Source organism: Cetorhinus maximus, chromosome 1, assembly GCF_964194155.1.
Source record: "Cetorhinus maximus chromosome 1, sCetMax3.hap1.1, whole genome shotgun sequence".
NCBI lineage: Eukaryota > Metazoa > Chordata > Chondrichthyes > Lamniformes > Cetorhinidae > Cetorhinus > Cetorhinus maximus.
Genome location: NC_135879.1, coordinates 207,447,765 through 207,473,801, shown reverse-complemented (window position 1 = coordinate 207,473,801; position 26,037 = coordinate 207,447,765). Strand labels below are relative to the sequence as shown.

At 44.0% G+C, this 26,037-nt stretch overlaps 1 protein-coding gene across 3 annotated transcripts in view; it reads left to right on the top strand.

Annotated features, from left to right (window-relative positions):
* The window catches only part of rab27b (RAB27B, member RAS oncogene family), a 217,874-nt gene that overhangs the window by 138,828 nt on the left and 53,009 nt on the right, over window positions 1–26,037 (top strand). Inside the window, exon 1 of one of the 3 annotated variants that reach the window (XM_078552340.1) lies at window positions 20,401–20,502. The exons of the other annotated variants lie outside the window; for them this stretch is intronic. The gene's annotated coding sequence lies outside the window, so the exon portion shown is untranslated. Of the gene's footprint in view, window positions 1–20,400; window positions 20,503–26,037 lie in introns of those variants that run through there. 3 annotated transcript variants of the gene reach the window in all.

The window sequence follows — 26,037 nt, the reverse complement described above, 5'->3', positions numbered from 1 at the left end:
AACAGACTTGTGAGAAAAGTTATAGCTCATGGAATAAAAGAGGGACAGTAGCAATGTGGATACAAAATTGACTGAGCAATAAGAAACAGAGGGTAATGGTCAATAGATGTTTCGGGCTTGAGGAAGGTTTGTAGTGGAGTTCCCCAGGAGTCGGTATTGGGACCTTTGCTTTTCCGGATGGATGTTAATGATCTAGATCTTGGTGTGCAGGGGCCAATTTCAAAGTTTGTGGATCATACGAAACTTGGAAGTATTGTAAACTGTGAGGACAGTATAGAACTTCAAAAGGACATAGACAAGTTAGTGGAGTGGGCAGATAGGTGGCAGATGAAGTTCAATGTGGAGAAATGTGAGGTGATGCATTTTGGTCAGAAGAAAATGGAGAGATAATATAAAATGAGAGATACAACTCTAAAGGGTGTGCAGGGGCAAAGGGACCGCATAGATCATTGAAGGTGGCAGGATAAGTGGAGAGAGCAGTTAATTAAGCATACAGTGTCTTGGGCTTTATTGATAGGGGCATATAGTACAAGAGCAGGGAAATTATGCTGAGCTTATATAAGACACTAGTTAGAACTCAGCTGGAGTACCGTGTACAGTTCTAGGTGCCACACTATAGGAAGGATGTGAACGCATTGGAGAGAGTGCAGAAGAGGTTGACAAGAATGGTTCCAGGGATGAGAAACTTCAGTTATAAAGATAGATTTGAGAGGTTGGGATTGTAGTCCTTGGTGAGGAGAAGACTAAGAGGAGATTTGCTAGTGGTGTTCAAAATCATGAGGGGGCTGTATAGAGTGGATAGATAGGGAGAAACTCATAAAAGAATCATGAATGATAGCACATCATATCACATAGGGCACAGTACGGTATGATGATGTTGAGTCAGATATTACAGAATGCGAATGTGCATATAACTCAGAAAACTGCTCGCCATTTTAAAATATACAATTAACAAGCTATTGAGCTTGTTCAAAAGCCACCTGAATGCAATTTTTTGTTGCCTGCTGCATTTTTCGAGCATTGAACGGGAAAAAGTTTGGGAGTGCTTTGCGGTATGACAAGGGCAGCAGAAAAGGCCTGTCACGGGGACGACGACTGCATGTAGCAGCAGATTCTGCTAGCTATTGTGGCAGGATGTGTATGAATTTTAATTCATGTTTTTAACTTTTTGGAGCCTGCCATAACAAATAAAGAAAGACTGGGAGAGCAGGGGACATTTAAGTTTATAGCCGTGACCAACTCAGGGCATGATACCCCTGCCCAGACTCCCATTTAGATCAGAAGCCCTCGCCCTTCCCACTTGCTAACTGGCTGCCTTTCCTTCAGATGGCCATTAGTCGGCGATTCGATGTTCGATTCACCGAGTTGAGACGATAGGATGGGTGAAAGCCAAGCACCCACTTTTCGCTCCGCCTCCATTACCGTGCCAAAATTTTGCTTTGTCCTGGATGGTGTTGAGTTTCTTGAGTGTTGTTGGAGCTGCACTCATCCAGGCAAGTGGAGAGCATTCCATCACACTCCTGACTTGTCAATGGTGGATAGGCTTTGGGGAGTCAGGAGTTACTCACCACAGAATTCTCAGCCTCTAACCTGCACTTGTAGCTAAAGTATTTATATGGCTGGTCCAGTTCAGTTTCTGGTCAATGCTAAATGGGTAGTGATTCCCATCATTGATGGGAATGCCATTGAGTGTCAAGGGGAGATGGTTGGATTCTCTCTTGTTGGAGGTGGTCATTGCCTGTCAATGGTGTGGTGCAAATGTTACGTGCTGCTTATCAGTCCAAGCCTGAATGTTGTCCAGGTCTTGCTGCATCTGGACATGGACTGCTTCTGTATCCAAGGAATTGCGATTGGTGATGAACCTTGTGCAATCATCAGTGGGTCAACTTTTCACCTAAATTTTACTGAAATTAGTATCTGTGTCTAAGTGAACATCTCATTTTCTTTGTAGTTTTTATGAAAAATTCTGAACAAACCCATGTCCCCTCTTGTACACTCTGGTTGTGGAAGTTGTTCCATGTTAATGGAACAATCTTAAATTGCTGTATGTGAATTTGATGGAAGCAATAAATTGGAGCAACAAGAGGTGATTGATCTGGCAAAAGTTGAATTATACTGCACTTCAGTGCTTCATAAAATCGGATAGTAGTTACATGCCCTGTAAACACCTTTTAGGTTCTGCACTCTCAAAGTAATGACCGCGAATTGACAATCGTTCATTAGGCTAATGGAATTCAAGTCCCTGCAGCTTTATTTGGCCAGAAAACTGAAATTATTTTTCCGTCTCTAGTTTTATGAATCATTTTAAACACAGGCAACATGAGGGAGCTGCTTGAACTCCGAATACCAGCAATGACTCAGATTAAGTATGTCAGAAGTAATTCTCTTGCTGGGAATGCTTTTTGGCTTTGTTGGGCAGGTTATCATTTTCTAAGAAGAACAGTGACTAATCATACTGACCTTTCACTTAGTTACTGACTCCGTGTCAATCTTGTCAAACAAGACAAGGCGGCTGTAGATGGCTGAACAACTTTTGCAATTAATGAGTGGTCTTTGTCAGTTCATGAAGAACCTCACCACTACCATTGCCATGGGTATTTATACATTACTTCCAATGCAATTAAACATTGTCAAACATTTCACAGAATAGGAGTATAGGAGGAGTATAGGAGAATAGGAGGAATACAAGGAGTGATGAAAGAATGTATAGGAGAGGTAACCAAATGGACACTCAAAGCAGGTTCATTTGAATAGCTGTGCAATGAGAGAAGCAAGAAAGTAAGTAGGAGTTCCAGAGTGTGGGGTCAAGATGGCTGAAGACTCCAAAATTGAAGGTGGAAAAGAGGAAGACAGATTCAGAATAGCAAATAACACATGAAGGCATGTAGAGCTGGAGGACATTGCAGAGGTAAGAGGAGCAAAGACATGGAGAGACTTTCAGATGAAAACAAGGATTTTGACTCTATGGATTGAGGGATCTAATCGAGGTTGTGGAAGAGCGAGGCGATAGATCATTTGCATTTAGAAGTTTTTCATTAGCATGACTACCATATCACTGGGTCATGTATAGTTCTGCTGGCGCTAACCAAATTCATAAATGTTGGCAGAATATGGATGTTGATCTGTGATGTGACACAACCAAAGCAGAAGCAGAAGCTTGCACAATAAGGACACCTGACTTTTTCAATGAGTTGCAGTTTATGCAAGATAGAATCACAGAATATTATGTGCAGAAGGAGGCCATTTGGTGCATTGTGTCTGCACCAGCTCTCCAAATGAGCATTATGATTTAGTGCCATTCTCCTGTCTTTTCCCCGTACCCCTGCACATTGTTTCTATTCAAGTAATCATCTAATGCCCTCTCGAATGTCTCGATTGAACCTGCCTCCACCACACTCCCAGGCAGTGCATTCCAGACCCGAAACACGTGCTGCGTGAAAAAGTTTTTTCTCAGGTCACATTTGCATCTTTTCAAATCACTTTAATCTGTGTCTCTCGATCTTGATCCTTTTATGAGCGGGAACAGTTTCTCCCTGTCTACTCTATCCAGCCCCCTCATGATTCCTCCTCTCAGCCTTCTCCTCTCCAAGGAGAACAGTCCCAGCCTCTTCAATCCATCTCGATAACTGAAGTTTCTCATCCCTGGAGCCATTCTTGTAAATCTCTTCTGCACCCTAGCCAATGTGTTCACATCCTTCCTATACAGTGGCACCCAGAACTGTACACAGTACTTCAGCTGAGTTCTAACTAGTGTCTCATATAAGCTCAGCATAATTTCCCTGCTCTTGTACTCTATGCTCCTATTAATAAAGCCCAAGATAGTATATACTTTATTAACTGCTCTCTCTACCTGTCCTGCCAACTTCAATGATCTATGCATATATACACCCGGGCCCCTCCGGTCCTGCAACCCTTTAAGAATTGTATCCCTTATTTTATATTGTCTCTCCATGTTCTTCCTCCAAAATGCAAGACCTCACATTTCTCCGCTTTGAACTTCATCTGCCATCTATCTGCCCACTCCTCCAACTTGTCAGCATGTTGATCTCACCATTGACCTATTCCATAATTTCTTGCTTTTCTAATTAGAATAAGCCACAGTGTACATAGTGACAAATGGACAAAACTTTTCTGCAAATTCCAATGTCAGTCTCTTGAACAGTATTGCACTATCTATCTGCTTAATGTTAACATTTTAGCCTGATTTATAAAATCATGTATTCGACCTACGAGTTCCATTTCCACAAAGTTTACCACACATCTGTCAATCAGGTTATTTAGTTTAAAACAAAAGCCAAATACTGCAGTTGCTGAAAATCTGAAACCAAAACAGAAAATGCTGGAAATACCCCGGAGGCCTGGCAGCATCTGTCGGGAGAGAAACAGGGTTAACATTTCAGGTTGATGACCTTTCACCAGAAACTAACTTGTTAAATACACCAATTTTATATTTATTTCCTCAGTGAAAAATTTAGGCATGGAGCATTCCATTAATGTACAGTCAGATCTATTGATCAATATGAATGCTAAAAGAAACACGCCTTTGGATCAATATCTATATTAAAATTAAAGGTTGACATGGTTAAGGGGCAAAGAGATCAATGAATCGATACAAACATTAAATGGGGTTTAAGAATCCAATCCATTTAACAGGAAACCGTCCAGCCAGTTAGTGTGTCTGAAAGCCAATTAATTTTGCATTAATTAAGTAAAACAGCAAAATTCAGTAATAAGATATCATCTGATGTTATACAGGCATGCAAACTAAGCTGCCGTTTTAATTTCTGCTACTTTTAATAAAGACATAATAAGACAATGGGCAGAATTTTTAGGTTGGCGGGCGCCATCGGTGGGTCTGGGATTGGTTGGAGAATGTACCGCCGACCCCAATTGGCCCCCGACCATGATTTTGCGCTGGCTGACTATTTAACGCCAGCCAGTGTGAAGCATGTGCTGAGAAGCTCAGTGATGCTGGGGTTGGGGCGGGAGGAGGGCGGGCGCTGACATAAGCACTGGTGCAGGCGAGCGCTGACAGAAAGCTCCCTGAAGGCAGAGAGTTGTCTCAGGGAGTTGAAGACCTGAAAAGCATTAAATAAAGTTTTTAAAATCAGGAAAAATATGTCCAAGCATCATAATCAGTCACCTGAACACATAATTGATAAAAATGCTGTCCATAGATTTTTATTGTTATTTATTTAATACGGAAACCTCATCCCACCCTTGGATGAGATTTCATGAAAAACGTAAAGTCCGCCTAGCAGATTCTCCCGTCCATAAGGTTGGATGGACCACAAAAAGTCAAAGACAGTTGCACCTTTAATAACCTCAATTGGCCTCTTATTTGTCGGTGGGCGTGCTTCCGACTTTTGCGCTCACCCGCCGACCGAAATATCGTGCGAGCGTGGAATGACGTCAGGGCGCGGTTTCGCATCTGATCGGGTCGGGCGCAGGCCTTCCCGATCAGTCTAAAATTCTGCCCATTGTTTTACCGCAGTTCTTATTTGTGTTATCCAAAAATAAATCATTTAATCAATGTGGAAGTGTTTTGCCATGGCTATCGCTACTGCATTTACAGCATCTGTTGTAGGTAGTTAGAAAACCACCATGGCTGCTGTTCAACAATCCAAGTGGCAACAGTGGGAGAAATCATCCCCGAATTTCACTAAGTTAGCGGGCGTGTAAAAAGACGTTTTACCCGCCGGCCGCAATGGTGGGTTTTCGCACCGTATCGTCCCCTTCCCGCCACATAAGTTATGTAGTCATGCGAATCACGCTGGATCATTGTCGGTAGGCCTCTGATTGACCCGCCACACCGTTAGCTCGCCGCTTTCTCATGCTGGGTGCCATATTTAAAATGCAGCCAGGTGCACAATTCTCACTGCTTGCAGCCCGGGACTGCTCCAGTGAAGACATGGCCCTGAAAGCCAAGAAGAGTACAGCCCCCCATTTTCAGTGATGCATCCCTGGGACGTCTTCTGGATGTCATGGTGGCCCGTCGCAATGCCCTCTACTCGCACTCTGGCCTCAGGAGGCCTGTCACTCTCACCACTCTGGCTTGGGAAGTGATGGCAGAGGTGGTCAGTGCCAATGCTGCACATAAGAGGTCGGCCATCCAGTGCAGAAAAAGGATGAATGATTTCATCATGCTGCCAGGGTAAGTCAACCATTTCATGAATCTCAACTCACCCACTCACAAGTCCATCACACATTCACTGGCATCTCACTCACTGTCAGCTCAAGAGACATCACCGCCCACCCGCCAGGGTCCTCCAGGTCTTGGCCCTCCAGAGGACATCCACCAAGTTCATCGCAGTCAGCAGGCTACCTCCACTTCGCCGTAGATGTCTGGGGAGCACCAAGACATAGCGGCAGGGTTAGGAAGGTTAAGGAAATGTAGTTACACATCGTGGGCTTGGGTGTTAATCACTTGTGCATAATGCTCACTATTGTAAATAAACTCCCAAAAATGGCTCCTTGTTCTGAAGAGCAGTGTTTGTGTCACTCAGATGTAAAACCTTGGCTCCTGTACAAAATAAAGGCAGGTGTCTCAATCCAGGGCCTTTTCCCTGTGCAGTGTGTAACCTTCAGACCAAAGTAATGATCCCGCTTCACACTCACTGGGCACATTACTGAAGCTACTTGCACCTCGATGATGTACGTCATTGTTGCCAGAATGTCGTGGACAGGCGTCTTAGAATTCCGTCATTCTCTCTGTGCGCTCTCAGCACCTTCAGCATCTGTAACTGGTGACTGTGTGGGCCTGAAGGGGTCAGATGCTGAAGGCTGACAAAGGATCAGGTGCATTCAAAGTTTCACAGCTGCGTCTCCATGATATGACCCTGACCACAGAGCACAAGCGAGATAATGCCAGATAAGAGTCAGACATTCTCAGAGGCTATGTAAAACCATAAGACGTAGGAGCAGAAGCAGGCCGTTTGGCCCTCAAGTTTGCTCCGCCATTTAATGAGGTCATGGCTGACCTGATAATCCTCAACTTCACTTTCCTGCCTTTTTCCCAAAACCCTTGATTCCCTTAATGATTAAAAATCTGTCTATCTCAGCCTTGAATATACTTAATGACCCAACCTCTACAGCCCTCTGTGGTAAAGAATTCCACAGATTCACTACCCTCTGAAAGATGAAATTCCTCCTCATCTCAGTCTTAAATGAGTGACCCTTTACTCTGAGATTATGCCCTCTGGTCCTAGACTCTCCAACAAGAGGATACAACTTCTCAGCAACTACCCTGTCAAGTCCCCTGACAATCTTATATGTGTATATAAGACTGCCTCTCATTCTTCTAAACTCCAATGGGTACAGTCCCAACCAACTCAACCTTTCCTCATAAGAAAATCCCTCCATCCCCAGAATCAACCGACTGAACCTTCTGTGGACTGCCTCCAAAGCCAATACATCTTTCCTTAGATAAGGGGACCAAAACTGTTCACAGTATTCTAGGTGTGGTCTAACTAGTGCCTTGTATAATTTTATTTTTATACTCCATTCCCTTTGAAATAAAGGCCAACATTCCATTTGCCTTCCATATTACCTGTTGAACTTGTATGTTAGCTTTTTGCGATTCATGCACGAGGACCCCCAAATCCCTCTGTGCTGCAGCTTTCTGCAGTCTTTCTCCATTTAAATAATATTCAGCTCCTCTATTCTTCCTGCCAAAGTGCATAACCTCACATTTTCTCCTACATTGTATTCCATCTGCCAAGTTTTTGCCCACTCACTTAACCTGCCCGCATCTCTCTGTGGACTCTTTGTGTCATCCTCACCACTTGCCTTCCCACCTGTTTTTGTGTCATCTGCAAACTTGGTGATAGTACATTCACTTCCCTCACCCAATTATAAATAATTGTGGCTCCAGCACTGATCCCTGTAGCACTCCACTTGTTACAGGTTGCCATCCCGAAAATGCCCCCTTATCCCAACCGTCTGTCTTCTATTTGTTAGCCAATCCTCCACCCATGCTAATATACTTATTTTTTTATTCATTAACGGGATGTGGGCTTCGCTGACTGGGCATTTATTGCCCATCCCTGGTTGCCTTTGAGAAAGTGGTGGTGAGCTGCCTTCTTGAACCATTGCAGTCCATGTGGTGTAAGTATACCCACAGTGCTGTTAGGAAGGGAGTTCCAGGATTTTGACCCAACGACAGTGAAGGAACGGCACTATATTTCCAAGTAAGGATGGTGAGTGACTTGGAGTGGAGTTTCCAGGTGGTGGTGTTCCCATCTATCTACTGCCCTTGTTCTCCTAGATGGTTTTGGAAGATGCTGTCGAAGGAGACTTGTGAATTTCCCCCAACACCATGGGCTCTTATATTATTAAGTAGCCTTATGTGTGGTACCTTACTGAATGCTTTTTGTAAATCCAAATATATTACATGTACTGGTTCCCCTTTATCTATTGTGCTTGTTACCCCCTCAAAGAATTCTAATAAATTTGTCAGGCATGATTTTCCCTTTCATGAAGCCATGCTGACTCTGCTTGATTAGATTATGCATCTCTAAATGCTCTGCTACTACATCCTTTATAATAGACTCCAACATTTTCCCAATGATGGATGTTAAGTTAACTGGCCTATAGTTATCTGTTTTTTGTCTCCCTCCCTTTTTGAATAAGTGTGTTACATTGGCAGTTTTTTAATCCTCTGGGACTTTTCCAGAATCTAAGGATTCTTGGAAGATTACTACCAGTGCAACAACTATCTCTGTAGCTACTTCCTTTAATATCCTAGGATGCAACCCATCAGGTCCAGGGGTCTTATCGGCCTTTAGCCCCATTAGTTTCCCTAGTACTTTTTCTCTAGTGATTGTTGTTGTATTTATTGCCTCCCCCTCTTTTGCCCTTTGATTATTTAGTATTTTTGGAATGTTATTAGTGTCTTCTATCGTGAAGACTAATGCAAAGTATTTATTAAACTCCTCTGCCATTTCCTGGTTCCTCATTATTATTTCCCCAGCCTCATTCTCTAAGGGGCCTATATTCACTTTGGCCTCTCTCTTCCTTTAGATATACATTTAAAGAAGCTCTTACTGTCCATTGTTATATTACTTGTGAAGATCTATGAAGTGTTCTCACTGCATGTCGTCATGATCCTCCTGGAATCTAGCGACTATTTGTGCCTCTGCTACATCTCTATGACATGAGCCTGAGCACTGAGGGTGTGTGCGCTGCCATCAGCCACACAGGCGTCAAGGATTCACAGATGCAAGGTGAGGACTGTTCTCACTGCTTCCCGTCATCATCCACCACAAATCCTGTGGCTATGAAGGCCTCCTGAGTGCGCCAGCCTCGTCTGGCCAGCGCGATGGTCTCATCGCCGGCATCTCCACCTTCGAGGACCTCATCACCATCATCCCCTTCGACACCCTCCGCATCGCAGAAGACGTGCAGCTCTTCTATCTCCTCATCAGCCAGGTGCTACCCCAGTTGCCGTGCCAGAATGTGTAGCTTGCAGTAAGCTACGACGATGCGCGACACCCTCGGTGGACTGTATTGCAGTGCTCCACCAGACCTCACGAGGCACCGGAACCTCATTTTCAATGTGCCAATTGTTTGCTCCACCAAAATCCAAGTCGCGGCATGAGCCTTGTTATACCGTCGCTCTGATGCAGTCTGAGGCCGCCATATGGGCGTCATCAGCCACATCTTCTGTGGGTAGCTTTTGTCCCCGACGAGGCAACACTGCAGCCCCTGTGGACCCTGGAAGATGTCAGGGATCTGAGAACTGCTAAGGATGTAGGAGTGGTGGACGCTCCCTGGGAATCGTGTGCAGACCTTTAGGATGTACCCGTGGTGGTAGCACACCAGCTGAACATTCAGCGAGTGGAAGCCCTTCTGGTTGATGTAGTTGACTGCTTGTTAAGTGCCACATGAGCGCAGTCGATGGCACCCTGCATCTGTGGAAAACCTGAGATCTGCGTAAATCCCAGTACTTTTCCTTCCTGGCTTTCCTGATCCCGGTTGAAATGCACAAAGTTCAGTGCCTTTGCAAAGGTGGCGTCCATGACCTCGTGGATACACTTGTGCGTGGAGTCTTACGAGATCCCACACAGGTCACCTGTGGAGCTCCGGAAGGAGCCGCTGGTGTAAAAATTGAGTGTCACACTCACTTTCATGGCCACTGTCAGTGGATGCCCTCCATGTCCCCATGGCACCAAATCTTACAGCAGGTGGCAGATGTGACCGACCTAGACATGTGCAGTCTTCAGCGTCACTGGTTCTCAGTTATCTGCAGGAATGACAGGTGCCCTCTATAGACCCTGGGCCTAGCGAAACGCCTACAAGTGACGGCTCGCTGTGGATCTTCAGCTGTGTGCACAGCAGGCCCTGCCACCCCTTCATCTTGATGGAGGTGCTCCTCCCTTTACTGAGCCAGGTGTCTGCATCGCACTCTTCTTCTCATTCTCTGCACCCTGTAAGCCATGAGTCATACTGTTAAATCGCCTGGCTCCATGATCCTGATTTTCTCCTTCTGCTGGATCAAAGAGAGAGACATGTGGGTTAGTATGTGTGTTCTAAGAATCTCTCTTGGTTAAGTCTGCAGGCCGCTTCATGCATGCAGGAGAGTGATGGTCACCACTTGGATGGCCAGTGTGTAGTGCGCTTCATGACTGTCCAAAACCCCATCCACCTCTGTCCCACTCCACTTGACCAATTGGCAGCAGCTTCGGCCATTGGACTGCATGCTGTGCTCTCAGCTCAGGTGCAGGCATTCTCCTAACCCATACTGCAAGGCTGCACTGTTAGCTTGAATCATGAGGGATACTGGTCTGAACCTTAATAAAGACATTACAAGGGGCTGTGAGCACCTACACCAGTGACTGCACTTTGGCCACCTTTCACAACAGGATTGTACAACTGGCCCAGTCAGTCAATTGCTCTGCTGTGCTCTAAAACACACATTAATTTGCAGTCTGCGCCCAAGGGGTGAAAAGTTCTGGAGCATTTGGTGGCACATTTATGCTTTTGCGTTGCTTGAGTGGGCAGAAAAGCTTCAGAGGCCCAACTCCACGCATGTCAATGGAGCTGCTGCTGAACAGCCTCAGCTCCGGAAGAATACTCACTTTTGACAAGCTTTTCCAAGGGCATAGCCCCATCCCTCACCACCCCACGCCAGACCCGACTCCCAGCATGTACTTGTGTACTTCCTTCAGTCCGTGCTGCCTTTCCCCCCCCCGCACCCAGCCCATCAGCACCCCCCACCTCCCCGGCCTGACCCGCACTGGAACCCTTGCTCTGGCACTGCACTGAAAGTCAGCTGGGAAAAAATGACTTGTCTGTGCCCCCAACCCCCAATGTACAGCACCTCTTCTTTGATGTCCTATGGGTGATGCGCACAAGCACTGCACAGCGTTGTGTGCACTCACCTCCAAGTTCCCCTCGAAGTTCAGCTTGTCAGGTGCACACCTTTTAAAGGCAGCCGTGATTGGCTGGCTGGCAGAAAGCAAAGAGTATGCATAAATGGGTCTTTTTTGGATTGGCAGGATGTGATGAGTGGAGTCCCAAAGGGGTCTGTTCCGGGGCCTCAACTTTTCACAATTTATGTCACTGACTTAGATGAGGGGAGTGAAGACATGGTAGCTAAATTTGCAGATGACACAAAGATAGATAGTAAAGTATGTTGTGAAGAGGACATGAGGAGGTTGCAGATGGATATAGGTATGTTGAGTGAGTGGGTAAAGATCTGACAAATGGAGTTTAATGTGGGAAAATGTGAAGTGGTTTACTTTGGCAGGAAGAACAAAAAACAGAGTACTACTTAAATGGAGAATGGCTGCACAATTCTGAGGTGCAGCGGGATCTAGGTGTCTAGTACATGAGTCACAGAAAGTTAACATGCAGGTACAGCAACTAATTAAGAAGGCTAATGGAATATTATCCATTTTACGAGAGGGATGGAACATAAATGTAAGGATGTTATGCTTCAGTTATGCCGGGTATTGGTGAGACCGCACCTGGAATACTGTGTACAGTTTTGGTCTCCTTATTTAAGGAAGGATGTAAATGCATTGGAGGTGGTTCAAAGGAGATTTACTAGATTGATACCTGGAATGAGTGGATTGTCTTAGGAGGAAAGGTTGTTTCCACTGGAGTTTAGAAGAGTGAGGGGTGATTTGATTGAAGTATACAAGATCCTGAACGGCCTTGACAAGGTGGACGTCGAAAGGATGTTTCCTCTTGTGGGTGACTCCAGAACTAGGAGGCACTATTTTAAAATTAGGGTCCACCCTTTTAGGACAGAGATGAGGAGAATTTTTTTATCTCAGAGGGTTATGCGACTTTGGAATTCTCTGCCTCAGAAGGTGGTGGAGGCGGGGTCATTGAATATTTTTAAGGCAGAGGTAGATAGATTCTTGTTAGGCAAGGGAATCAAAGGTTATCAGGGTTAGATGGGAATGTGGAAATCGAAACACAAGAAGATCAACCATGATCTTATTGAATGGTGGAGCAGGCTCGAGGGGCAGAATGGTCTATTCCTGTTCCTATTCCTTATGTGAAGTCATGCCAATATGGGCAGTAAACTTGACATGGGGATTGATTCCAGTGAGATGGGCTCAAATTGAGATGCTAAAGTACTGAAATTAGGTTCCTGATGTTGAGCGGCGGGAAACGCAGTCCGCCATTGACGGGTGGAGCAGACGATCGCAAACTGGTTTCATGACAGGGTAAAACCGATTTTTGGCCTTCTCGCCATTTTGTCCGCTCACGCCCGCCATGACGTCCGATGCCAAAGGAAGCAGGCGATTCCACCCAGTGATTGGTTCAACAAAATTATGATCAGAAACATAAACAAAAAATACTGGAAATATTCAGAAAGTCTGGCGGCACCTGTGAAGAGAGAAACTGAGGGCGGGATTTTCCGGCCCTGTCATGGCGGGACCCGCCGCAGGGGATGGGGTGAGCCAGCCTAAAGCCCATTTGCTTTCGGCAGGACCGGAAGATCCTGAAGGCGGTCAGAGACGGAAAACCCCGTCCTGAGTTAGTGTTCCAGGCCTGTGACTTTTCCTCAGAACTGAGAAAAAATAGAAATGGAATGGGTTTTGAGGAAGTGAAAGGGGTTCGATGGGGATAGGAAGAAGAACAAAGGGAAAGGTAATTGATAGGGTTGAGAGCGGGAGAGATTAAATGACAAAAGGTTTCATGGGGCAAGGCCAAAGGGGGTGGTTAGGGACAAGTAAGGAAACAAATGTCGCAATGAGAGAAGGTTTGAACGGCAGGATAATAACTGTCCGAATGAAAAGTAAAGGAATTTTTTAAACTCTTTCATGACACATGGGCGTCGCTGGCTGGGCCAGCATGTTTATTGCCCATCCCTAATTGCCCTTGAGAAGGTGGTGGTGAAGCCGCCTTCTTGAACCACTACAGTCCATGTGGCGTAGGTACATCCATGGTGCTGCTAGGAAGGAAGTTCCATAATTTTGACCCAGCGACAATGAAGGAACGGCGATAGAGTTCCAAGACAGTTTGGTGTGTGGCTTGACTTAAGAAATAAACGAGAAAAAAATAACAAACCTGTATTAAAAAAACACAAAACGGATGAAGAGGTTATGATCAGCATTGATGGGGTGGAGCTAACACACGGACATTCGAGTTAGGAGCAGGAGTCGGCCCCTGGGGCCTGCTCCACTATTCAATAAGATCATAGCTGATCACTCGTGGCTCAACTCGGCATTCCCTACCCCTGGTAACCTTTGACTCTCTTGTTAATGCGTTAATTAATTTTTTACATTTTCACCATGGAAAATAGGGGAGAGGGGCAAATGTCTCAGGAAATGACGTGATGTAACTCATTTACACAGTGCTTTCCTGGGACTTAGTGCTCTGTAAACTAGGCCTTCCGACAAAGATATAACATTACAATGGTGCAAGCCTGCAGGAGAGTCTGGGTCAATGTTTGAAGTGTGTAAACTCTTTGTCAAAACTGGTGGTTTAATGGCAAAAGTGTGAGACAACAGGAGGTAGGGTAAGAAAAATCAAAGCATTCAAGGCATATATGAGATATAGGGCAGGACTTTACGATGCATTTTCAGTGGGCGGGGCATGTAAAATATTTTGGATGCCTTCCCACTGCCTTCCCTTCCACCCCTGACCCGGTCCCTGTAATACAGGGGGTGGGTAAGGCACCCACTAGCCCACCTACTCTTATGCCTATTGAGGGCCTTAAGTAGCCAATTATTGCACATTTAAGGCCCTCAAACCGCCTCGACTGCTGTAATTCACTGGGTAGTGGCGGGTTGGCGAGAGAAGGCCATTTTTTCTAAACAACTTTGGTGAAAAGGAGGGAAAGAAAGTGGGCCACATCATTTGGAGGGTGCCCTGTGCATATCAGGTGCATTTCCTCCAGATTGATTCCCATCCCCACGGTGCCTCCCCGCCTGATCTCCAAAACCAGCACCCCTACCCTCTGGACCTCCTCCTTAGGGTGACCGATCCCTCTCCGCTCTAAAAACCCAGGATTTGCCTGTGTCTGGTTACCACATCCTCCTTAGGAGAGCTTCCGTGCAGTCCCAGAAGCAGCAACCACTGAGTTCTGACATTGCTGGGACTGCTAGAACTGCCAGCCAGTCAGATTGGCCAGCAGCTCTTGAGGGCGGGTTTCCTCCCACTGAGGGGTGGAAGTCTGACCCTCAGCTTGCTTAGCCCACACGGGGCACGTTATCACTGTGAGACTGCCTTTTTTTAAAGTCGGTCCATTTGGAACTGCCTTTCCTCCCAAGGGGTGAGTGGTAACCCCTACCCTGTAACATTCAGCCCACAGAGTGGGAAAGGATGGGGGTACAAAGGATGGCAAGTACAAAGAAAGCAAGAAAAGCTGGCAAAATGGAGCTGCCAGCAGAACCTCCGGTGTCTGTTCAATAGAAAATGAGATATTTGCTTCTTGACTGCAATGGTTTTTGCAATAATTCGCTGGGCTGTGCACAAGTTTTACCTTCTAAGTGCTGCTGATCTGATATTAAGCATTCAGTGCCATGCCAGGGCACTGGAGACCATGATTCTTAAATTGTACAATCTCACTTGTTCATCCCCTTAAAGCTCCAGTCCATGAAAAGCTGCCAGTCGATTATGATCTGATGAATCACTCCTGCCTGTGGAGGTCTTGGGAGAGGATACAGGAGCAGATTGGGAAATTGGCCCATTCTTGAAAATAAATGTTAAAAATGTACAGTGAGTAACTTTATGATAACAGGATGGTCTAGTTGAGCAATTAAAGAATAAACTGCACCTGGCAGGTAAATGGGTTCAAAAGTAATTCAAATCATTTTGTGATAGAATTGCAGAACTCTAGTCCTGGAAGTAATTTTAGTTTTATCATTTTACCTTGATATTTATTTTAGTTGGTAACTATAAGCCTAAAAATTTCTGTTGAGAATATTAGTAGACCTTCTCTTGCATTCCCCTGGCTTTTATTTTAATGCTCACTTTAAATAACAGACAGGAAAATTAGTGCAGCATTTGTCCACTTACAGAAATAATTTTTAGGCTACAGCCACAAAAGGAAGATGATACAAAGTTAAGGCCGTACTTTTGTTCTGAAACTTATTGTCTGAGTTTAGCTGTAGTGTTAGGAAAAAAAATAATTAGGTTTTGCTTTTTATACTTTCATTCATTCTTCTCACTATTTTGCATTTTAGAAATTGTCATTGTGTCAGTTTCACTTCACAGACAATTCACAAAGCCACTAAAACGCTGAGGAATGATACACTGGGATTTGAATAGAAAACAAAGCATATTCGTTTGTTTAGGCTTCTAATGTCTATATCAGAGGCTGTACATTACTGATCACTATTATTTTAGTTTGAGGAGTAACTTTATTTTTATCTCTAGCTCCTTATTTGGAGCTTGTTTGTTTTCTCTCTTCCTGCTTAAAACATTTTGCCCAAAAATAGGTGCAGTGTTAAAATATGCAATCATTTTATTCAATGACAACTATGCTGCTGTATGGCAGGCATGACTCAGATGGTAGAACTCCTACTTCTGAGTTACAAGGTTCAAGGTTCAATTCCCACTCCAGTGCTTAAATGCAACAGTCTACACTTGACACTCTGGTGCCATACTGTTGGAGGTGCTGTCTTCTGGGTGAGACATAAACTAAGGGCCCCACTTACCTGCTTGGATAGATGTAAAAGCTCCTGTAGAACTATGTTGAAGAAGAGTAGCAATGCTATCCCGGGTATCCTGGCCAATCAACATCACAATAAAACAGATTACAGTATTGTCATTATCATATTGCTGTTTGTGGGAGTTTGCAGTGCACAAATTGGCTCCCACATTTCAACAATATTCAAAAAAATACTTAATTGGCTGTAAAGTGGTTTGAAACATCTGGTGGTCATGAAAGATTCTATATAAATGCAGATCTTTCTTGTACGCAAAAGCTTTTTGGTTACCAATTGAAATAATACAAAATGCAGCTGATAATTATAGTGGATTTCAAAAAACTATAAAAATGAAGTCTTCATTTTATAATGCACAACTGTTGACTCACAATTAAAAAGCATTTTACTTCAAAAGTGTTACATCTCAGGGCATTATTGTGTTTTTATAATGATACAAAAGCAGCAATCACGCATAAGGGATTGGCACTGCTGCTGCCAATGGCCCTTTCTGCCACATGCCTTGCAGTATTGATGGAAAGCTGCGTGTTTCCTTGGCGCATGCAGCAGGCCACACCTTCCACATGTCTCGCTAGGTTCGGGTGTTCTAGTGAGTGCATCAACAATTGAAGTTATTCTTAGGACCTGTAAACTTCATGGACCTGCGAGGATCGCTTTGTACTTCGTCCATCCTCGAGTAGCTCTTCGGTGCTAAACATTTTGGGTTTGTCTAGCAGATCATCCTGGAATTCTTCCATGGGAGTGGATGCGATCAGCAACTCAACAATTCTGTCCGTAAGCTCTGCGTTTGAAAAATCACGTATCTCTGCAGCTGCTGACGAAGTGGTCTATGGATTCTGTAGGCTGTTGTCGAAATGACATGAACTTTAGTTGATGGATGCAGAAGTTTAACCTGATTCTGAACTGGTCTTCCAATGTAGTCCATATCTTTTGGGGATCCTATAGCTCTTCTTCTGTCAATCCTGATGTGTTCAGCATATATATACCTTCATTCCCAATTGTTAGGTGAATTTTTATTGCTTGCTTGTCTGGTTCAGACGCACCTGAATCAAGAAACCATAGCTCTGTACACTGTTTAAACATGTTGAATTCGGATAGTAGGTCAGTTGCATCCCAATTCAAACTGGGGAATTTTGTGGACATTCAGATCATATCTCTTTGATCTTCCTTCTCCTTTGGTACCTGGGGTGAGTGTTGCTGTAGCCACTTTTGTTGCGCTTTTCCGAAGCTCTGTCCGTTTTAATCGCATCCATCTCTAGCCCAATTTTTAACTTTTTGGGGGGCTTTATCATTTGACTCTCTCTTGCTCGCTATCGATCCAACCCACACCCTGGAAACTCACCTTTCCCGACTGTGCTAACCCAGTGCTGGTCCTCTCAACTTGTTGTCCCACTCACTGAACTGATAGGCTGAGTGATGCAATCTCACTGCGAAGGGATTCATCTGCTTACCAGCTCTTTACTTGAGCACTATCCTGGCACTGCGTCTTCAAAGCTTTTCTGTCCAGTCAGCATGCTGCGGTTTCAGCACTCTCCAGCGCTGCAGCTTTGTTGCTGCCTTACTAAAACATCAAAGTCGTCTCATGCCATGTAGCATGATCTAAGACTGTTCACTATGGCGCACCTGTACTTAATCTTCCTGCCAGACTGACCACCATATCATTTAGAAGGAACCACTGCCTCACACCATGCCATGCTTTTCTAACGCTGTAAAGGCAGCAATCACTCATTAGCAATTGGATCAACACATTGTGGCCAGGATTTTCCCGTCGGCGAGCAGGGGGCAGTGACTCCCAACATCACTGCGCCCCATTTAAATTTTTAGGTAGGCGAGCGCTCAGCAGAATCAGCTGTGCACTCGCCAACCTGTCAATGGCCAATTGAGATCATTGACAGAGTCATTTAAGTAATTAATGGACCTGCCCGTCCAACCTTAAGGTTGGCGGGCAGGCCAGGAGCCCTGGCGGACATTAGAAAAAGCATGATACCTCATCCACGGGCATGATAAGGTTTCTTGTAGGTTTTAAAAAATGTAATTAAAGTGTTTTTAAAAGTTATGGGCATGTCCTAACTCATGTGACAGTGTCACATGAGGGGACATGTCAGGAAATTTTTTTTAAAAATATTTTTTACAGTAGAGCCGATCTCCCTGAGGCAGCACTTAGCCTCAGGGAGATGAGAGCGCTCTTTCGTGTGCATGCGCGAAAGTGTGCACTCTTGGGTTTAGAGATTCCCCCCTGCCTGCCCAGGGAGCGTATAGCGCTTCCGTGCGGACATCACGCTGGACAGGCCTTAATTGGCCCGCCCACGTAAAATGGCGGCGCGCCCCCAATCTGGGGCGCTGATTGGAGGTGTGCCTCTGCGCGCCCATTCTTCAACTTCCCCCCCCAACGGAGGGAAAATCCTGGCCTGACGGGGGGAGGATCCTGGCACATGGGAACATATATATTTGGATAGAAAGCAGAAAATAAAAGCACATGGTGTAGGGGGTAACATATTAGCATGGGTAGAAGATTGGCTGGCTGGCAGAAAGCAGAGAGTATGCATAAATGGGTCTTTTTCTGATTAGAAGGGTGTGACGGGTAGAGTCCCACAGGGGTCTGTACAGGGGCCTCAACTTTTTTTGATTTACATCAATGACTTAGATGAGGGGAGTAAAGACATGGTAGCTAAATTTGCAGATGAAACAAAGATAGGTGGGAAAGTATGTTGTGAAGAGGACATGAGGCGGTTACGAGATGGATATAGATAAGCTGAGTGATCTGGCAAATGGAGTTTAATGTGGCAAAATTTGATGTTGTTCACTTTGACAGGAAGAACAAAAAAGCAGAGTATTACTTAAATGGAGAATGGCTGCATAATTCTGAGGTGCAGAGGGATCTAGATGTTCTAGTACATGAGTCACAGAAAGTTAACATGCAGGTACAGCAACTAATTAAGAAGGCTAATGGAATACTATCCTTTATTATGAGTGGGACTGAACATAAGAGTCAGGATGTTATGCTTCAGTTATACAGGAAATTGGTGAGACCACACCTCGAGTACTGTGTGCAGTTTTGGTCTCCTTATTTAAGGAAGGATGTAAATGCATTGGAGGCAGTTCAAAGGAGGTTTACTAGATTGACACCTGGAATGAGTGGATTGTCTTAAGAGAAAAGGTTGGACAGACTGGACTTGTTTCCACTGGAGTTTAGAAGAGTGAGGGGTGATTTGATTGAAGTGTACAAGATCCTAAATGGCCTTGACAAGGTGGACGTCAAAAGGAAGTTTCCTCTTGTGGGTGAGTCCAGAACTAGGGCGCACTGTTTTAAAATTAGGGGTCACCCTTATAAGACAGAGATGCGGAGAACTTTTTTCTCTCAAATGGTTGTGCAACTTTGGAAGTCTTTGCCTCAGAAGGTGGTGGAGGCGGGGTCATTGAATATTTTTAAGGCAGAGGTAGATAGATTCTTGTTAGGCAAAGGATTCAAAGGCTATTGAGGTTAGATGGGAATGTGGAAATCGAAACACAAGAAGATCAGCCATGATTGTATTGAATGGTGGAGCAGGCTCGAGGGGCCAAATGGTCTACTCCTGTTCCTATTTCTATGTTCTTATGAAGGCATCATCATTCGCAGTCTGTGTGTGCTCTGCTTAAAAGAAAAAGTGAAACTAAAACTTTCTTTCTAGTGATGTCATACTTCTATCCCTTAAACACCTTTTACAACAGGCAAGACACTTCCAGAGTGTCATAGAGGCCCTTTTCCCCCTGCCATTAATTCTCACCTGAACAGCGCCTGAGGTTCACAAATGATGCACGAGCCTCAAAATAGTGCAGGCCTTGAACCAGGGGCTTCAGTTGGGTGACACAAGCTCTTCTCTTCCACACACATGAAGTCTACCTATAGTTCTAACCTAATGGTTATAGTCCTGTAATAATTTCAAAAAAAGATGATGGTAATAAATAAACAAGAAGTACTTGCCTCTCCTTAGCAATGCCATGTGAAATTTCCTGATTTGTATCATAAGTCCCAATTTTGTTTCTTCAAGCTCCCAATGATAAAACTTATAAACACATATTCCAAGCATCTGGTTCCTCAATTTATTTTTGGTGTGCGGAAGGGACAGAATGGGCCACATTACCTAAATATCTCTTAGAAATGTTAATTTGAGACCCGACTCTCCTTATGCAGGTAACCCTGTCATGTGTGTCCAAATGCAAATTTTTTTTAAAAATTGGCCTGAGGTGAGTTTCTCAAATTGCTGCTGGAAGCCACACCTCCCCTCTGTGCAAAGACGGATACTGTTCATTGCACAGTCAGAGGTGGAGCCTTCACTGACATTTCTCTTACCTACAGAGCTACAGGAGAAAAACCAGTGTGTTCCTGGACACAGTAAGTCTTTGTCTTAAATATCCTTAAAAGTGTTGGTGCTTCTGTTCGGATGACTGGTATGTTTTTGTACTGGTTCTCGGTTGGACCGTTAAAGTGAATTTGTCTCATAAAACAATGTTTCTATAAATCTAACATTTACACTTCAGTGATTTAGTGAGCAGCAGGTCCAAGTCTGTTAATTCAGGAATGCATGCACTCCTCTTTACAAAATTTACTGACTGTTGTGTGGTTATTTTGATGCCTCCATTAGCCATTTTATACTCAAAAGTAGCCTGAAATGATGCTCTTCCTGGATTGAGAGAAAATGTTGGGCAGAATCTGAATGCCAGGACTTTAAATTCTGACAAGTCCTAGCTTGTAGTTAGCTTACTCGATGTAAAAAACAGGACTCAGTCATGACCAGGCTGTCCTGTACTGGAGCAGTCACACATGTATGGACTCAACTCAGTGGGAATAAGGTCAAGAATCTTCCTGTAATGTTTCCATTTCTATTAGAGCTTTCTGCATTGTAGTTTTTTTTCTCTCCCAATTCTATTTATTTTTGTCTGTTTCTTGTCTGGTTTTCCATTAGAGGCTGTATAAGTGCTTCCTGCCCAAGATTACTCGGTTGAAATTCAGGGAGCTCGCCCTCTACAGGAAGATCAACTTTAGATCCCAGTAAGAGTGCTGATACTCTGACATGTTTACAAGACATGCAAATTGATCTAATTTAATCTAAAATTTTATATTTGCATATAAAATGAAAAGCAGAAGAACTGCGTGGGTTAGAAATCTGAAATAAAAGCTGGAGATCAAAAAATACATAGCAGACCAATCTGCATAATAGGTTATTGGCACGTTAGCTGCATATTTTAATTCATTCATAAGATATAGGCATTATTTATTGCCCATTTCCAGTTGTCCTGGGAAGGTGGTGGTGGGCCTTCTTCAGCTGCTGCTATTCAGTGATATTCATTGCTTGATGCAGCTAAGTGACCTACTAGGCCATTTCAGCGGCCGTTAGGAGTCAACTACATTGACTGGGGCTGGAGTTACATATTAGCTAAATCAGTTAAGGACAGCAAGTTTCCTTTCCTAAAGGATATTAGTGAACCAGTTAGATTTCTAATGCCAAACCTTGACAGATTTATTTTACTAATGCCAGTCTTTTTTTCCTAAACTGAATTCAAATTCTTAAACTGCACAGTAAAATTATAATTCGCTTTCTCCTGCATTTAGCAGGTTTCCAGATTACTAGTCTAGTAACATAATCAAAACACTACCATAACCCATATCAAATAAAAAATGTGATAATATTTGCTGACCTGTGTGTTTTTATATTTTATAAATCCATACTTTTATGGAGTTAGCCAAAATTTTTTAAAGTTGTAGCGGCTGTGTTTTTAAATATTGGATTATGCGCCCGAACATATTTGAAATTACATTTCCTCCTAAACCTAAATCTCTACCTCATATTTTAGATCTTGCAGAACTAATTGGTTTACACAATGACGTTTCTTGGTTTGGTTTAGAGAAGCTGTCTAGTATTTACCAGGGAAGTATTACCCCTAGTCACTGATAAATCTGGTTGGTACTAATGATAATTGGCAGGGTCATGCAGATTGTTTGAACAGTTGACCTGGGAACATGCCATATTGTAATCTACTTCTGTGTTGATGTATTGCTCACGCAGTTTTTTTGGGATAGTGAGGTGTGAAACGCAGAGATTATCCTTGGTAACTTGCAATTTGAGGAGTGTTTGCGTTGAGAAGGATGAAACATTTTTTGAGTGTCTTGGCACCAAGCCAGATTTAACACAATTCAATACTTCCTTTACTCTATGCCAACGATGCACTTACAATCTTATCTTCAGAAACACTCCCACTACTACAACGGCACTTCAGTGTGCTGTAGATTTTGTTCCCCTTTAACGAACGCAACAAAATGTTGGGTAAGCTTACAGTTTATGTCATGACAAGCCCACTGACAACTATTTGAACTAAATGGCTTATTTTTTGTGATCTTTTATCTCCGTGAAGCCCGATGGTCCACTGAATGTTCAGCATGTCTCCTAGTTTTCATATAAGGCTTCTGTTACATTTTTTTTGAAGTTCACATTTCTTGCAACATCCAAAAAAAAAAACCATTTGCTTCATTCTGCACAGCAACATAATTTGGTGCTGAGCCAAACTGAGCAGAAACTGATAATGCGCTGGGAGAGGATACAGCTTTTGAAAAATGTTGCACAGAGTTTATTGGGCCAGTGTAAAACCACACCAACATTCCTTGGGTAGTGTACCCCAATGGAGGCCCAGCTTCCATAATTGAGCAGGAGTGTGTGTGTGTGTGTGTGTGTGTGTGAATACTTTGACACATCCTGGAGATGCTTGATTCTCAAATAGAAGAGATTAAAAATTCAGATATTTAAGGCACAACAGTTCTACGTGGGATGATTTGATAATGGAATTGCTCATTAGTCAGGTTGCAGTATTACATTATTAAATATCCATAATGTAATTATAATAATCCAAGCCCGATTGTAAAGATGAACAGCCATGCGTTTGTCAATTATATTATATCGAGAAAAGTGGCTATGGCCACCCTGAAGATGCTTTTGTTTTAAATAATAAAAGTCTAATGAAATTTGTTCCAGTAATGTTATCCTCTGGTAATGATGCATGAAATATAACTTGCTTGCAAGCAAAGCCTTTAGCATATTTCTTACACTTTAGCACATCAAAAGTCATGGATCATTGTGTGCACATTTGCACCATAAAGCCGTCTGACCTGGGCTCCACTGCAACGAAGCAACTGCTGCCTAATTGTTTAAGGAGTCTCTGCACTTTTGAATTTATTCAAGTTTTTACATTTGCTTTTTTCACTTTGTCCTTGGTTTGTAGGCGTCACTAGCAAGGCCAACATTTATTGCCCATCTCTAATGGCCCTTGAGACAGTAGTGCTGAATCACTTTCTTGAATCGCTGCAGTCTGTGTGGTGTAGGTACACCCATGTGTTGTTGGGGAAGGAATGCCAGGATTTTGATCAGGTGGCAGTGAAGGAATAGTGATATAGTTCCAAGCCAGAAAAGTACTTGGCTTGGAGGGGAGCTTGCAGAAAGTCAAAAGTAACACGTCTCTTAATCACAATTATCAATAGATTGTGCCATTTTGAATAGATATTGAAATATGAAAAGGGATGCGTATGGGGCCTAGTCATTAGTTCTTTACTGTTTGAGAGCTAGACCTAGTTGTAGATGCAGGGGCTAGTGAAATAAGATTTTGTATTATATGTGAAAGGATGATTTTGGAGAATTAGCTGGGGGAGACAAAGTGGCCAATACTGAAGTAATGTGTGCAATTACAAAAGGTGTTAAGTGACAAGACTGTGATGGCTATTACATCTGTTATATAGCTGAAGATTATAAAAACTTGCATATAGCATATTTAACATAGTTAAATATTCCAAGGCATTTCACAGGAGTGTAGTCAGAGAAAACATTTTGCCATTTCATTAAGCAATTGAATGAGTTCTCAGTGGAGAGAGGAAATGAGTCTCAGCTTGGAAGGTTAAAATGTATGTAGGAAATTCTTGAATGAAATAGGGATAACAGGCAGATAGGTACAGGAGCTGGTATGAATGCAATGGAACGGTCTTATGGTGTTCATGGCAAGTTTTTTTTAAATTCGTTCATGGGATGTGGGCATCCATAACCACTTTTCTTTATATAATGTATCTGACAAACTTATTGCCTAATTACCCTTGTTCAGAGGGTACCTAAGAGTCAACCACATTGACTGGGGACCGGACCGCAATTACACACCAGCAGGCCGATTAAGGCTCACCCAGTGTGAAACGCACAGGGCAGCACTCATCTCAGCGTTGCCTGTGTCGGGAGGAGGGGGAGCATTCAACTTTGTGCATGCGCACGGCTGCGTGCAGGAAAAGCTCCCTGAGGCACAGAGCTGCCTCAGGGAGATGAAGCTTTTAAGAAATAGAAAGAAAGGATTTTAAATTGTTACAAAAACATGCCCCCTCATGTGACTGTGTGCAAGGACATGTTCTTAATGAAATGTTGACATTTTTACTTAATTTTTATTTGCTGCTGGAAACTTCATCCAGCCCATGGATGAGGTCTCCTATCAAATGCAAAGGCTGCATGGCCTTTTCGCCGGTTTTTTTATTCATTCACGGGATGTGGGCCTCGCCGGCTGGGCCAGCATTTATTGCCCATCCCTAATTGCCCTTGAGAAGGTGGCGGTGAGCTGCCTTCTTGAACCGCTGCAGTCCATGTGGTGTAGGTACACCCACAGTGCTGTTAGTGAGGGAGTTCCAGTATTTTGACCCAGCGGCAGTGGAGGAACAGCAATATATTTCCAAGTCAGGATGGTGAGTGGCTTGGAGGGGAACTTGCAGGTGGTGGTATTCCCATGTGTCTGCTGCCCTTGTCCTTCTAGGTGGTAGTGGTCATGGGTTTGGAAGGTGCTGTCTAAGGAGCCTTGGTGAATTCCCGCAGTGCATCTTGTAGATGGTACACACTGCTGCTACTGTGCGTCGGTGGTGGAGGGAGTGAATGTTTGTGGATGTGGTGTCAATCAAGCAGATTGCTTTGTCCTGGACAGTGTCCGGCTTCTTCAGAGTTGTTGGAGCTGCACTCATCCAGGCAAGTGGGGAGTATTCCATCACAAACCTGACTTGTGCCTTGTAGATGGTGGACAGCCTTTGGGAATTCAGAAGGCGAGTTACTCGTTATACGATTCCTAGCCTCTGACCTGCTCTTGTAGCCACAGTATTTATATGGCTAGTCCAATTCAGTTTCTGGTCAATGGTAACCCTCAGGATGTTGATAGTGGGGGATTCAGTGATGGTAATGCCATTGAACATCAAGGGGCGATGTTTGGATTCTCTCTTGTTGGAGATGGTCATTGCCTGACACTTGTGTGGCGCGAATGCTACTTACTACTTGTCAGCCCAAGCCTGGATATTGTCCAGGTCTTGCTGCATTTGGACATGGACTGCTTCAGTATCTGAGGAGTCATGAATGGTGCTAAACATTGTGCAATCATCAGCAAACATCCCCACTTCTGACCTTATGATGGAAGGAAATTCATTGATGAGCACTTGGCACGTCGTAACATTCAAGGCTATGGGCCAAATGCTAGTAAATGGGATTACGTAGGTAGGTCAGGTGTTTCTCACGTGTCGGTGCAGACTCAATGGGCCAAAGGGCCTCTTCTGCACTGTGTTTCTGTGATTCTTTGATGAAGCAGCTGAAGATGGTTGGGCCTGGGACACTACCCTGAGGAACTCCTGCAGTGATGCCCTGGAGCTGAGATGACTGACTTCCAACAACCACAACCATCTTCCTATGTGCTAGGTATGACTCCAACCAGCCGAGGGTTTTCCCCCTGATTCCGATTGACTCCAGTTTTCCTAGGGCTCCTTGAGGTCACATTTGGTCAAATGCTGCCTTGATGTCAAGGGCAATCACTCTCACCTCACCTCGGGAGTTCAGCTCTTTTGTCCATGTTTGAACCAAGACTGCAATGAGGTCAGGAG